Source organism: Sceloporus occidentalis, unplaced genomic scaffold, assembly GCF_023333645.1.
Source record: "Sceloporus occidentalis isolate IW3139 unplaced genomic scaffold, rSceOcc1.0.p SCAF_47, whole genome shotgun sequence".
In the NCBI taxonomy this organism is placed as follows: Eukaryota; Metazoa; Chordata; class Lepidosauria; order Squamata; family Phrynosomatidae; genus Sceloporus; species Sceloporus occidentalis.
This window is the reverse complement of record NW_028317027.1, coordinates 3168491-3183148: the sequence shown is the minus strand read 5'-3', so window position 1 is coordinate 3183148 and position 14658 is coordinate 3168491.

The window sequence follows — 14658 nt, the reverse complement described above, 5'->3', positions numbered from 1 at the left end:
TATTATAGAGAGCCGCTTATAACGTGTGTTATTTGATGTGCCATTCATTTGGATTACTAGGTAGAGCTAATTCATTTGGGTACTATTGGAGGGATCCTTCATGTTGAAAGGCAAATCAGACTTTAGTATCTACAGTTGTGCTCAAAGATTTGCGTACCCTTGGAGAATTGGTAATATATGTACCATTTTTAAAGAAAACATGAGTGAGCAGGCAGAACACCTTTCTTTTATTTCTTATGGGATTCGCATTCAACTGTAGGTTATAACAGAATGGTACAATCATAAAACAAAACATGGCAACAAAGAAAAAAAATGAAATGACCCCTGTGCAAAAGTCTCCCTTAGTTCTTAACGCTGTGTATTGCCCCCTTTAGCATCACTGACAGCGTGCAGTCTTTTGTAATAGTTGTCTATGAGGCCCCAAATTCTTGCAGGTGGTATAGCTGCCCACTTGTCATGAACTCTCACCTTTTTCTGCTGTAACCACTGGAGGATCAACTTGGCCTTGTGCTTAGGGCCATTGTCATCTAGGAAAGTCCAAGAGTGTCCCATGCGCAGCTTTCGTGCAGAACAATGCAAATTGTCTGCCAGTACTTTCTGATAACTTGCTGCATTCATCTATAGGCCTTGTTGACCCCTCTCCAAACATAGGGCTTATTGTTGTGACCATAAAGCTCTATTTTGGTCTCATCACTCCAAATTACAGTGTGCCAGAAGCTGTGAGACATGTCAAGGTGTTGTCGGGTGTCACGGGGTCAGGTAGCGAAGGAGGATCCAACTATGCAGATATATGGACGTAGCGCAGTCCAGTAAACAGTCCGTGATCAAAGGGCAACGGCAGGCAGCGAGGTCAAAACGTATCCGAGGTCAAGGCAGGCAGATCAGAAGCATTAACGGTATAAACAGGTCCGGGGTCGTAGGCAGGCAGCGCAGAGTCGTGGTCAAAAAACAGGTCGGTACACAAGGCAATAGATAAATGACAATGAACAGCACACCCTAAAAGCAATACACTTTAAACGGGTAAAGAAAATGGAAACAAATGGGGTTTAAATAGGAGAAGGTACTCACAAACAGGCCGTGACGTGCGTGGCGTTCGTCGCGTGACGTCATCGCGGCCGCGGCAGACCGCCGATGCATCATACCCGCAGTACGAGGAGGTGGCGCGCCTGCACGCCGAGGGTATGGAGGCAGGACTACCCTGCCGACGTAGGGTCACGGCGGAGGCGGAGCCGTGACACCGACATGTCTGCACGGCGTCGGTAGCAGCGACGGGCGAGCCGCCGTGATCTCCTAAGGTACGCGCCTTGGCGGCGCGCGTGACGCCCCATCGACGTCGGGTTGCGGAGGAGACGGAGCCACGACCCCGACGCGCACACGCGGCGTCGGCGGCAGTGACGGGCGAGCCCCCAAGGTACGTGCCGCGGCGGCGCGCGTGACATCGGGCATATTGTAACCAAGCTTTTTTGTGGAGGCGCAGTAAAGGTTTCTTTCTGGCAACTCGACCAGCTCATTTTTGTTTAAGTACCACACCGTGTTTTTCCAGAGCAGCCGGTATTTCTCCTGAGGTTACCTGTGGGTGTAATTCAATGCATGCATCAGTTTTGGGGGTATTCTCATCCTGCATGATTTAACACTGGGCTCACCTCACAAGCATGACTGGAATCAATCTTCAATTCAAGGTTAAAGGAGTAGCTGCGTTGTGTATGAGCACAACCTGGGGGGCACAGTGGTGGCTGCTGCCTAAATCTCACCCCTCAACTCACCTACTAACCATTAATGTTAAGATTACTCATCTAAGGGTAGCTTCGAATGGCACCAAAATACTTTTTTGTAACCAAGCGTGGATTTTGAATACACTTACTACAACACTGATATTTGTGAACAAATACAGATAACTGTCACTCCTACGATAACTCTTTTTAGTTTTGCAAGTTGTGAATGTCACTTTTGAGGAACATTTCTTTCTATGGCACATTTGTAGATGAATCATTTTAACAGTCAGTGTTTCTTGTTTATCTACAACAAAATTCTTTTCATGTTCTTGGTATGTTATGCAGAATACCTCATACGCATCTCCAAGAAGAGGTTTATATTCATAAAGATACTGTACCATGATATGAATTACTGGAATTTTCTTATGTTTAATATATTTGTTGCTACATTCGAAAAAAATATTTTTCTTTTTTTTCTTTCTTTCTTTCTTTCAGAAGTTATTGAAGTACTACTGTGTTTAAGAAGTATATACACAAGTGCAAATACAAAAGATAGCAAATGCAAAATGGACTTCAACATGCCTTAAAATGAAAATACGATACCATATGTTCATTTAATAATAAAGTATTTTCCAACGCCAATAAAGAATGGCTGTCCCAATCTGCATACAGAAAAATACACTGGATTCCACCCAATTATGAATTTTACTTGAAAATACATTTGGAGTTGACCTTTAACTAGAGATTTTTTTTTTTTATTATTTAACAAAATAAAGAAGCACCGAGCCGATGGAACTCTATAAAGTTGTTCTATACGTTTACCCCTGATAAGGTATTGCAAACATCTTAAGACTGTCTCCTTTAGAACCGTTTGTGCGATATTAATTTTCATGTTCTGGCTCGAAGAGCAACACTCAGACAGCTCTTATCTGTCCTTGTCTATCTCTAAAATATTTTGTGCGCACACTATCCCTGAAATCTCTTCTGCTAATTCAAAAATGTTGTGTCTGGTGCTCTGTCAATGATATATTTCTGTCCAAAGCTTTGTTGTAATTACAATACCTATATCTGGCACTTAGGACTTTGTGATGCACCAGGAATGTGTCAGGATTAACAAAACTCAGAGGGATTTTTTTTATTCTAGGAATTCTAATCCATTAGTAATAATGTAATATTTGTTTTTCATTCCAACGGTCAGCAGGAAAATGGAAAGAGTTACCAGAGATCCTCCAGCTGTTATTTGTAGAAGTGACACAGCTCTTATTAAAGTCATGGACAGTTCCAGGTTTTCACTTGGCCTAAGAAACAAGGTAGCTCATCAACACTTGTGATTAATTTTATTATACATAAATAATATGTTTTAAAATAATAATAAATCAGTGTCACCCTGACACCTATGGGAATCAATCTTTATATGTAGTGCGTTGCAGTCAGATTATTTAAGCAGTTTATATTTACATCTGAACCAGCCACTAGAAACCCAAGGGCCAATCGTGCATCTGAATAATCTGAGGTTACTTGAAACTCCAAGGGTCAGCGCTCCATTTTAAAGAACAAAATTGAGGAAGGTGTGCTGTGTACAAATCATTATGAAGAAAATGAACCAAGGTCTGGCCAAAAGGCCAGTGAGAATGGCATGGTCTTTCTACTAGCAGTGCATGGGAGCCCACAAATAATGTACAATACATCTTAATTAAATAGATGGCTATCAAGAAGTCACTTAAAAGGTCTTCTGTCCCCTTGCCATGCTTCTAACCACATCACCTAAACAAATGTGTCTCTCTTTGGCCATTTCAAATGTTTGAAATGATATGTCACTATTTATACGTAAGCACTATGATTAAAATCAAAGCCAAGGAACCTTACTGTTACAGGTCATGGGTGCAATTAAACCACACATTTTACCTTCCATGGCATCCCTAAAGCACCTAATCTGCTTTCCAGAAAATCTGGCAATAAAAGTAAGGATACTCATCACTACCGTATGCAGGTTAACAAAAAAAAATAAATTATTAAAAATATGATATGCTATCAACGTTTGAGGCATATACCTTTAAATCTTGAGTTGGACAAAAGGCAAATGTCCCAGTAACATGACATGGTCAAGCTATCTGAATTTAACCTAATGCTGAGAACAACAGTGTGCTACTGATATTACGCATACTTCTTCTATCCTGAGCTAGGCAAGCACATCAGACTTTGTACTCCACTGCCACAGGTGATGAAGTGTCACAAAAGATTTTCTCTGAACATGAGTGTTGCTTTTAAGAGTGCTTTATGACTTGTCACTCTATGATAACAATATTTCCAAAGCTGTAACCAAATAAGAAGTGTTTTTTTTTTTTTAAATCTACATACTATAGGCAACTACCAATGTCTAGTCTACTTCGCCTTTTATAATACCATTCCGGTCCGGACTGGGACAAAAAATAGGCCCGGACATTTAAGCCTGAGCAGCCCATTTTTATTTATTTATTTATTGTTAAAGCCCACCCTTCATGTACCATCTTTGCATTTACTCACTCATTCACACAAATCATTAACACATTCATTAATGCAGTATCACAAATCATTCAAGCAATGCATCCACACATGAATTCATTAATTGTCATACACATTCACACAATTCATCCACACATTTATTCATTCTGTCAGGAACCAATTTTTCGCTGCCTGAACCATGGCTTTTTTATACCTGTGGCGTTTACATCTGCGACCACTAGTGGCCACCCTCCGCCCTCTGGAGCACTCAGAACTCAGGTGTGCCTTGTTACCTGGGTTGAGCCCTAGTCTACATCCAGCTGGGCCTTGTTACCTGGATTACCCTGCCTTTATGAACCTGCCCTGCCCTTCAGTCAGGGCCTTTGTATTGAAGTCTATGGACCTTCCTGCACCTGCACCGTGTCCTTCCAAGTGGACTCCCTGCTTTGTGTCCTTCCAAGTGGGCTGTGTGCCTTTTGTGCCCTTCCAAGCGGGCTCCCTGCCAAAAGACTTATTACCGGTATTTATTTTGCCATCCGTCCGGTTTCTTGCTTTGACTGTATTACCCTTATTTGCTGGTCCTGTTATATACATAAAATACACTGCATTACCTGGATTTCTGCTTGTGGTGTCTTTGTTTGCATAGTCATGCACTGTGGGTTACATACTGAACCCCAAGTATCCCCTGCGCATGGGCTCCTACCTGACCTGATAACCCGTGTCCTGACACATTCATTCTCATATGCATTCACACTACCCCCTCTCCCCATCTTATCTGCCCCTTCTCACTATGTACCCCCTTTTCACTATGTACCCCCTTCTCAATATGTATCCCCTCTCCCTATTTCTCACTATCTCACCTCCCTCTGCCCCTTCTCACTGCACCCCCCTCCCTCACCCTACTTACCTTGTTGCCAGAGCAAGCAGCAACTGCGACCGGGCCCGCGGCAGGGCCGGATTGACTTAGGTGCTGATGAAGCTGCAGCTCCAGGCCCCTACCTTAAAATAGGCCTAGTCAGGACCGGACTGACTGGGCCTATGCAGCCTCTACGGCCGCATTAACGCAGCCCTTACAAAAAAATTACTGCAGTTTTTCTGAAGTATTACTGCAGTTTTTTGGACATGAAAAAACTGCAATACTGGACTTTTACGGCAGTATTACTGCATTTGTACTTCACTGTACTGCAGTATTACTGCACATTTACTGCACTTTTTTTATACTGCAAACCTACAGTTGTACTTCAATGTACTGCAGCTTTATTGGATTTGTACTTCCGTACAAAAATAACCAGTAAAATTGCAGTACAGTGAAGTACAAATGCAGTAAATGCAAAAAATTAGGGGATTTACATAACTATATTAAATAATCTTCTGGCAAACAGCTGCAATATATATATATATTGTATTTTTTAATGCAACAGGGTTTTACAAAATGCTATTGGTTGCAAGCTGCCTGGGTTCATAAAAGTTAATCAAATTTCCCCACAAAAATAGGATCCCGTAATCTTAACTGTAACCAAAATCCATTTAAATGAAATAGTGATCCTCAATGGAGCTTAAACAAACCAATAAAACACCATTATTATATCAATTACTACTCTGCTCGTTAACCACTCAAACTAATTATGAGCAATACAGATTCCAATTTACCCATTTATTTTTAGAGTTCTTGCTCCCATGTTGCTTACCAAGAAACTAGGAATGCTTATTTAATTGTCTTTAATAACCTCTTAAGGACCAGGCTGTTTTTTTTATTTTTTTTTTCTACCCTTCGTGACCAAGGCTATTTTAACCAGAGGCATATCTAGGGTATGGCACCTATGGCTCGTGCCATAGGCGCCATTTGAAGGAGGCGCCAGTGAGCGGCTTTCAAATGCTGACTTTTTTTATTTATTTTTTTAATGTGGAGGAGAGAGAGGGGTGCCTAGCAACCGCTCGGCGCCCCTCATTCTCCTCCACGAGGCCTCTACCTCCGTCCCGGTGCCGGCATTTCATGCTGAGCGCCGTAATATGACGTCACATTTCGGCACTCAGCAGTGAAGCAGCGGGCACTAGCGAGCGGCTTTTAAACGCTGTCTCTTTTTTTTTTATGCGGAGGAGAGAGAGGGGCTTAGCGCATAACACAGGAGGATCCAGGTCCCCTGCATCTGAGTCCCCGGTGCTTAGTCCGGGCAGCGTGTAGAGCTCTACTGGCATATGTCACTGTCAAACACCCTAATATGTGTTCAGCAACATCTCTTGAGTACAGCGATTCCACCCATGCCACATGTGGCACCTCATAGATCGCTTTTTAAGCTTGTTTAATGCCATGAAGTACCAGGCACGTCATTGGTCGTTAAGTGACTGTTTTTCTGTTACGTGCCTGGCACGTCACTGGTTGTTAAGGGGTTAAGCAATATCAGAAGCTATACTTAACACTGCTTAAACTTTTTAACTCATGACTAAATGCAGCATTAGAAGTAGACTTGTGCATACGTATTCGGGAGAACATGAAAACGAACACGAATGTTGCGTTTTCATTCGTCACACAGAATAATGAATAAATTAAAATGGCGGCGGATAAACGTACATGAAAAAGCACAACATGAAGAATCTTTGTTTCTTCATGTTTGTATATATACTAGGCTAGCCTATTCGTTAAAACAAAATCCCTATATATTTCCTAGCTAATCTCCCTGCTCCCTTCCTCTCATACAAGTCACTGCCTATAGCCTATCTTCTGCAATATAGCAGGGGTTGATACGAGAATCCACAAGGGGGGAAAAGCTAATAGCGTGAGAAAAATAAATTCCTAACACCCTAACCTTAAACTGCCATCGCCCTTGCCACACATCGCAGCAGGGATCAGGGTTTGTTTTTTTTCTCCCAGAATGCTAGTCAACAGATCTCATAATAAATCAGCTGGCAGCGCGCTGGCACTTTAATATCAAACGCATAGTATTGGTGACCATGGTAACAAGCAGGCATATTAAGCTTCCTGTTCCATGTGGCAATCACTGACTACAGGTAGAAATCTAATATTCATTTACTTTTATTTTGTTTAGCAGAGTTACTAATTTGCAGCTTTCTCTTCTCCCCAGAGTATGTTAAATAAGCAAGACTCGTAAAAGCCATTAAAGACAAGGGACTCTGCCGTTCCACCATGTATAGGGTATATGGTTGACTCCTGGGCCCCCTTTGCTGACGACTTATCACATAATGTGGTTGGTAATGAAAGGATAATTGTTTTGTGACACAAAAACCTCTTAAAGGACGATTCCCACCTTTTTGTTTTATCAGACTAAAATAAGTTTTCAATATATTGGACAACATTCAACTGAGACCATGCAACAGTTTTGTTATTGTTTTGTTATGATGTTTTACTAGTTTTTATTATTGATGATTTACTTCATGTAGGCTGTCTAGTTTTCTGATATCTTGGGCACTGAGTATCACATACTAACAGAAAAATGGAATACGGAATAAAATCCAGTTGATGCTTTCTAAAGCCGCATTCTTGTTTCTTTTCACGTATCCTAAGGAGCAGAGGTGGCTCAGCGTCTGATGTGATCTCCTGTACTCTGTAATTCTGTTATCGGCTGGGTTGGGGAGTCCTGGATATGATAGCGTTTCTCCTGTGGGACTACTACAGCATTATCATATCCTGATGGGTACCTCTTGATTGAAAGGCCTATTTGGCAAGATATCAATATGGCGTTATACATTCCTATGTAATCTGTACCTTTGTCAGAGTTTCTTTAATAAAACCTGGAAATAAAATACCAAAAATTTTATTAAATGCTCAATCCCAACAAGCAATTCAGAGTTTGAATACTAGGACCACGGATTGAATTGTACCTGATGTCTAGCATGGCCCAGAAACCGCTCCTCCTCCTAGTATTTATTTTTAACAAATTCTGTACTTTGGGTTGAGGTAGTACATTATGCACATTGTACTCAGATCATCCTTGTTGCCTATTCCCTGCCCTATAACATCTATTGAAGCCCCAATAGATATCTGCATGGTGAGTCCTGCTTCCTCAACTTAACCGATAATATAAATCACAAAAGTGCCTGAAAATTTTGACCGTTGGGTGGTATGCTACAAGTACACCTGAGAATTTCTAGGCTTTGGCAACCTCTTCAGGGGGACTGGTGATATTTGTAGGTGGGTTAAATGTGGCTTTTGGCAAGGACACTCCCAAACTCTTTAACTTTGCATGTGGGTGAGAGGGGAAATCAGCATGGAGTTGGGGGTACCAAACCAAAACACTGCTCCCTTGGCCCAGAGATTTTGCACTGTGACCCAGAAACCAGGAGAAAAAGGCTCTTTACCCAGAGTTCCCAGGTATGGCTATAAAGAATAGAAAGAGAGTTTCAAGAGGGAGCCCTAGGAAGTTCCCAAGTATGATGATTCCATAGTATAGTCCATGCTTACCAACAACACATATGTGCTTAACATGTCCCTGATAACTTGAAAAGCTTATCCACTACATTTGTACTAGAGAAACTGAAAATTATATTACACCACAGAAAACTGTTTCAAGGTACAATTTATTTTGATGACAGATTCTGTTTAATTGCAGAGAAAATGTGCTGAAATAATAAAGCAATAGTTTCATTAATAAACTGGTAAGTTGTTCTAAGAGAACTAGAACAGAGTTTTATTATCATCATAATAATAATAATTTGGTTTCCCTATACAAAAACAATAAATAATAGGAACCTGGCAAGCCCCCAAATAAGCGTGTTGATGATTTTTTCCAGTAGGGCCTGTCAAGAGAAGTTATTTATGTGCTGCATAGAAACACAGCTCATGTTAATATCCAAAATAATCTCTGTTACTTAGTGGCTATGAGATTTCCCAGAATTGCTGGATATAGACTCTAACAAAAATTAAAGATAAACAAATCAGTATTCCTGAAAGGGATAGTTATTGAAATCCTTATTAAAACAAAAAAACATTGAAGGAAACCACATGCAATAAAAGTGGAATTTACATGTAATTTATCAGACGCCTCTTGCTGAATAAATCAAAGAATCAGCTGGCATATTCTGGAGCATTACAAGGTATAGTAACTTGGTGATGGCCTGTTTCTGATGGGTAGCCAAAACATGGATGCCAAATCAAATGGGTACGCGTTGACATTCTTGCACAAAGTCAGGGATTTTGTGGGCTTGTAGGTGAATGATTAAACAATTATACCAAGCAGGTGATAATGATCATCGATTTAATATGTAGGTTGAAACACAACAATTAACTGAAACACAAACAGCTGTGTGGGAGGAATAAAACTGGGTGAGAAAGCCAAATTCACTAAGAAGTGAAAGACTAAAGACAGTTTAATGTCAAAACTCATACACTATGGCAAGTGGTTATAACGTATCAGCTAGGTCTCTCCCAAGCAGAAATCTCAAGGCAATGTTTCAGCGCTATGGAATCTGCTGGCGCTATATAAATAAATGTAATGTTCTTTTGAACTGGCACTGGGAATGTTGAGGACTGCGAAAGGACATGAAAGACACATCATGCTTACTTCCCTTTCGCAATCGGAAGATCTCAAGCAATGCCATCAGCTCAGCATTGGCAGAAAAAACATGTGGCTAAAAAGCCATAAATCCCAGGTGGAAACATGGCAACAATAAAACATAGTGGAGGTTCCTTGCAAGTTTGGGGGTGCATTTCTGGAAATGGAGTTGGAGATTTGGGCAGAATAAACGCTCTCCTCAATGCTTAGAAGAAGAGGCAGATACTTATCCTTAATACAATACCAATAGGGAGGCAACTAATTGCCCCCAAATGTATTCTGCAGGGTGCCAATGACCCCAAACAGGCAGTAGAAAAAAACAAGGAGTCCTGAAAGTGATGCTTTAGCCCACACAGAGCCCTGGTCACAACACTTGCACACAGGTTTTAAAAGAACTTGTCAGGTAGGTTCTTCCAAACATCTTGGAAACAGAAGCAACAGAGGCTGCCTGAATCCATCTAAGTATGGCTAGTTCTCCAAGATGTTTGGAACAGCCCACCTGCAGAGTTCCTTAAAACAACTTTTTGCAAGTGTACGAAGAAGAATTATTGCTGTTTTCAAGGCAAAGGGTGGTCTCAACAGATATAGATTTGATTAAGATTTTTCTTCTGCTTACTCACTTTTGAGTTAAATGTTTTGCATTTTGTTAAATGATAAACTAACGTGCCTACTTTTGACAACATTCTCACCTTACAGCATTTTTTCAAACCTGCCTAAAACAATACGTCCCATTTTAAAGGTATCTCACAAAATATATGTAAAAAATAAGTGATAAATATGGTAAGTATATGGAAAATACATAGAAATTAGTGAAAAAATATATCCATTTAGTAAAATGATCAGTACATTAAGTTATTGGTAAATCACGTTATTCAATAGATAACATTGCTAACTAAATTGATAAATACATTAAAAATTTGAAAAAAATTAGATCAATGTCCATTAAAGTTGATAAATGTATTAGTACCTTATTACAACATAAAGGACGCAACCTGAATGAGCCTATGATTATGTGTCCTCTGAGGCAATAAACGTGTTAGGTGGTTGCCTATTTGTCCTTAATTATTAAAAAATAAAGCACGTGTTTATGGTACCGTATTTTGATGGCTTTTCTTCTGTTTTCTTTTTTTAAGTGGCTGCTTCATGTAACAAGCCTGAATCTATTGATTGCACTACAAACCCGAGAGAAGGATGAGTGCTGCTATGTATTTTTGCTGTTGTACTGGGTTTTTCTTCAGTCACATATTGTATCAAACAACTTGAACGCACCTCAAATGGAGCTCACTGTGCCACTTCTCCTTTTGCTGGAAAATCTTCCAAGTGATGGTTTTTCTTAATCAATATTGATACGAGGGAGTTTAACCCACAACCCCCTACAATCTCTCTCTTTAGTAAATAAACTGTAACATACGGGTCTTAGGTTCTCTGCTTCTGTCAGCATTAATTTACGCGTATGGAGAAATTTAAACCTCTTCCGTTTAAGGTATCTGCTATCCCATTTTACAATAGGAAAAAGTTTGCTGTAGGAATGTGGGTAAAGAAGCATACTAGTCATGGTGAGTTGATGCAGATTTACCTTATTGCCACTGTTAGTGTTGACCTTAGCGTACCAGGGGTAGAAAAAGAAAATTGCTTGATTGTTTTAACCCCTTCAGTCCCCAATGGATGTACCAGTACGTCAATAAAACGCAAGAAACCCTTATGGATGCACCAGTACGTCCTGACCTTCTTGCAGTCGCTACACCGGAGATCAGGCTGTCGTTTGAGAGCCTGAGCTCCCCTCTGTCAGCAGAAGCCAGCATCGCTGGCTTTCTGTTTCAAGATCTGCTGTAACAGCTGCCGCACGAACGCCATAAAACTATTACAGTTTTAAATTCCCTTCCGGATCGCATCACTGCTGACGTCATCCGAGGACAGGATATCCACTGCAGGGTCTGTCTAGACCCTGCTGGGGTATCCGATCGCTCTGATGAGGCACTGATCACAGACACTGTGATCTCTAGGCAAGTCTATTGGGACTTGCATGGAGATCACACTGTGATAGGTGCAGGGGGATCACGGGGAGGAACGCATGCTGAAACAGAAATCAACAACAAAAAAGTGTAACAGATTTTTTTTTTGTAGCAAAAAAAAATTCACTAAAATACAATAAATAAAAAAAATAAACAATAAAGTGAGCTAAGTGATGTAATTGTAAATATAGATAGAAGATTAAAAAAAAAAAAGAAAAAACCCTTACATCCCATTACCCTAACACAACATCTAAAAGGTATAACCCCATTGCCCCCGTTAAGCCATAAGTATAAAAAAATACTACCCTATAAAGTGCTTTATGTAAGGGATGAATATAGCCCTCTGGAATAAAAAGGACGTGGGGCAGCTCCGTAATCAGGAGATGCAGCTAAACAATTTTGTCCCGGTTTCTCTGCCGTAACACATACCCTGTGCAAAAAAAAAATCTAAGCTATGCAGAAGTGTTGGTGAAAAATTATTTCTGCGGCCACCTTTGACAGTGATTGGTGGCCACATAGCTGCATGAAGAATGTCCAAATTCTCCTAATAAGATCGTCTGGGTTTTTGGTTTATTTGTTTAAAATTGTTTAAAATTAGAGTTACAATCCCATCATACCTAGTGTAAAAATTCTACGGCTTTGTAAAGAATAATGTACACCTTATAGTATGTTCCCTACTATAGTGCTGGGAAAGTATGGAAATTCTATATAAATTGGGTATTTCTGAAATCAGGACACCTGATCACTTCACGTAATTTTGTGAGGCTTCATAGAGGAAAATATAAAAAAAAATGTTTTTAAAGTTTTCACTAGTTTTTACTAAATGTCTCATCCTAAATTTTCAGCTAAGCCAACATAACACAAAAATGGCACAATTGCTCCGGGACTTGAGGTAGCAAAAGCCCCATGGGACTGAAGGGGTTAAAAAACACTGGTCTAATGGGAAATCAGGAAGATGGTTCATAACTACTCTCTCCCACACTTCAATTAGGAGCAGCTGCCCTCTCACCTTTTCAATATAAAACATAGCTAGAAAGGGAAAGTCAGAATTATGTGTGTGAGGGGGAAAAAAAAAAACTATAACTTGATAACCGTACCAGCCTGGTGGTTAACACTGCACCCTGCTGGACTACAGAACAAATGTAGCATACTTTCCAGGTTTAAAATGCCTCTAGAATAAAGATTAAACATCAAGTTGCTATGGAAAAGGTTTTTTTTTTTTTAATGCAGTACTCAAAGTATTTTATCCATACCGTATACTTGCCCATTAATATGTAAAGTCTCAACTTCCATTTCCTATGTTCACTTCTCGTAGGGGAATTGAAGTTTTGAAGATCACAGATATCATTGCAAAACATGTAGATACGCGGCAGGCAGACGTGTAGCTTATTGCTTGGTATTCTTCCGTACCCATCCAGCACAGTCAGTTAATGTAATATACCGACGCGTCTCTGGAGCAAGATGGAAACACTAGTGGATTGTAAGCTCGTTTGAGCAGGGCCCTTCTCACCTGTTGTCTCTGTTAGTAAATTTGTTATGTTATATACTACTTGTTATGTCCTGTCTACCCATTGTACAGCGCTGCAGAATTTGATGGCACTATATAAAACAATAATAAATAGAAAAGAGAAGATTGAATGGGGCAAAGAACCGATAGTTGTTTGGTGCCAGGAACCTTAGTTTACAGTTACAATTAGATGTTATTGCTACATTCACCAAACCAATCAAACTATTCCTGTGATTACAGAATGTAACAAAGCAAGAAGATGTGTGGCAATTGCTGTTAAGGAGAGCGAGCGCCGAATATGGGACGTTTAAAACCACAAGGGGGCGCTATCAGCCTACAGGCGCTAAAGAGCCACAATAATTCAAAACATTATTCAGTGTACACTACAGCCTGTCTGAGATCCACCACAGCAATTGGTGGCAATTTCACAGCAGGAGAGCTGCTAGCTACCCTACAAAAGTTCTAAGAGTAAGAACCATCGCTTTCTTGAAACTGTACTGCTAAACCTAAGTCCCCGAGAAAAATTAGACTAGCTTTCACAGATCTTATTCCAACATTTCCAGTATGTCAAACCCTGGTCTAGTCAATTTTAACTACAAGAAAAAGGCATTTTTTTTTTTTATAGTACAGTTTCAAGGATTAATACAATGTACAGAAGTGATTGTTCGCCAAAAATCACATGGGATGTTTTTATTCTGTGTGATCTTGTGTACTCAAGGTCTACAACTTACAATTAAAAACCTTATGGTGAGTAAATGTTTTAGGTTGATTTCATTATAGAGTACAAGATCAAAACATTGTAAAATCATTAAACAGATTTATTTTAACCCAGACAGAGCCAATAAATTTAAATAATCTCTTTACAGGTTCCAACAGACAGACCTTGTCCACAGTTTGTACTGAAAGAAAAGAAACATGGTGTGTGTGTGTGTGTGTATATATGTAACTAGCAATAAAAGAAACTGAAAACCATTCCAACATTTTTTATTTGTAAAATATATATGTATGTAAAAATATAATAAATAATTGTGCCAAGTTTTGCAGTAGCTCGCTACCGTTAAAGGATACCATGAATGTTTTCATTTCATATGATCAAAACCTACACATGAAAAATCCATCCCAGTTTTCAAGTCAAGTTTGAACTGATCTTTACTTTTACTTTTTTCCCCCATAAAAAAAAAAATAAAAAAAAATTAAAATCAGGGATAGACAGTTTTTTTTTCTCTGTTTCCTTCCCGTTTGTAAAGAACCAATTAATTATAAAGACACATAACTATGACAAGTAAAATCTCCCCTAAGGGGCTGCATGAAAGGGGAAAAATAAAACAGTCACATTTAAAAAGAAAGGGGCCTTCCATCATCATGTTACAAAAATTAGAGCTAGTGGATCTCTACAGCAACTTGAATACATTAAGTTGGCACTCAGTTCAAGCTCGCCA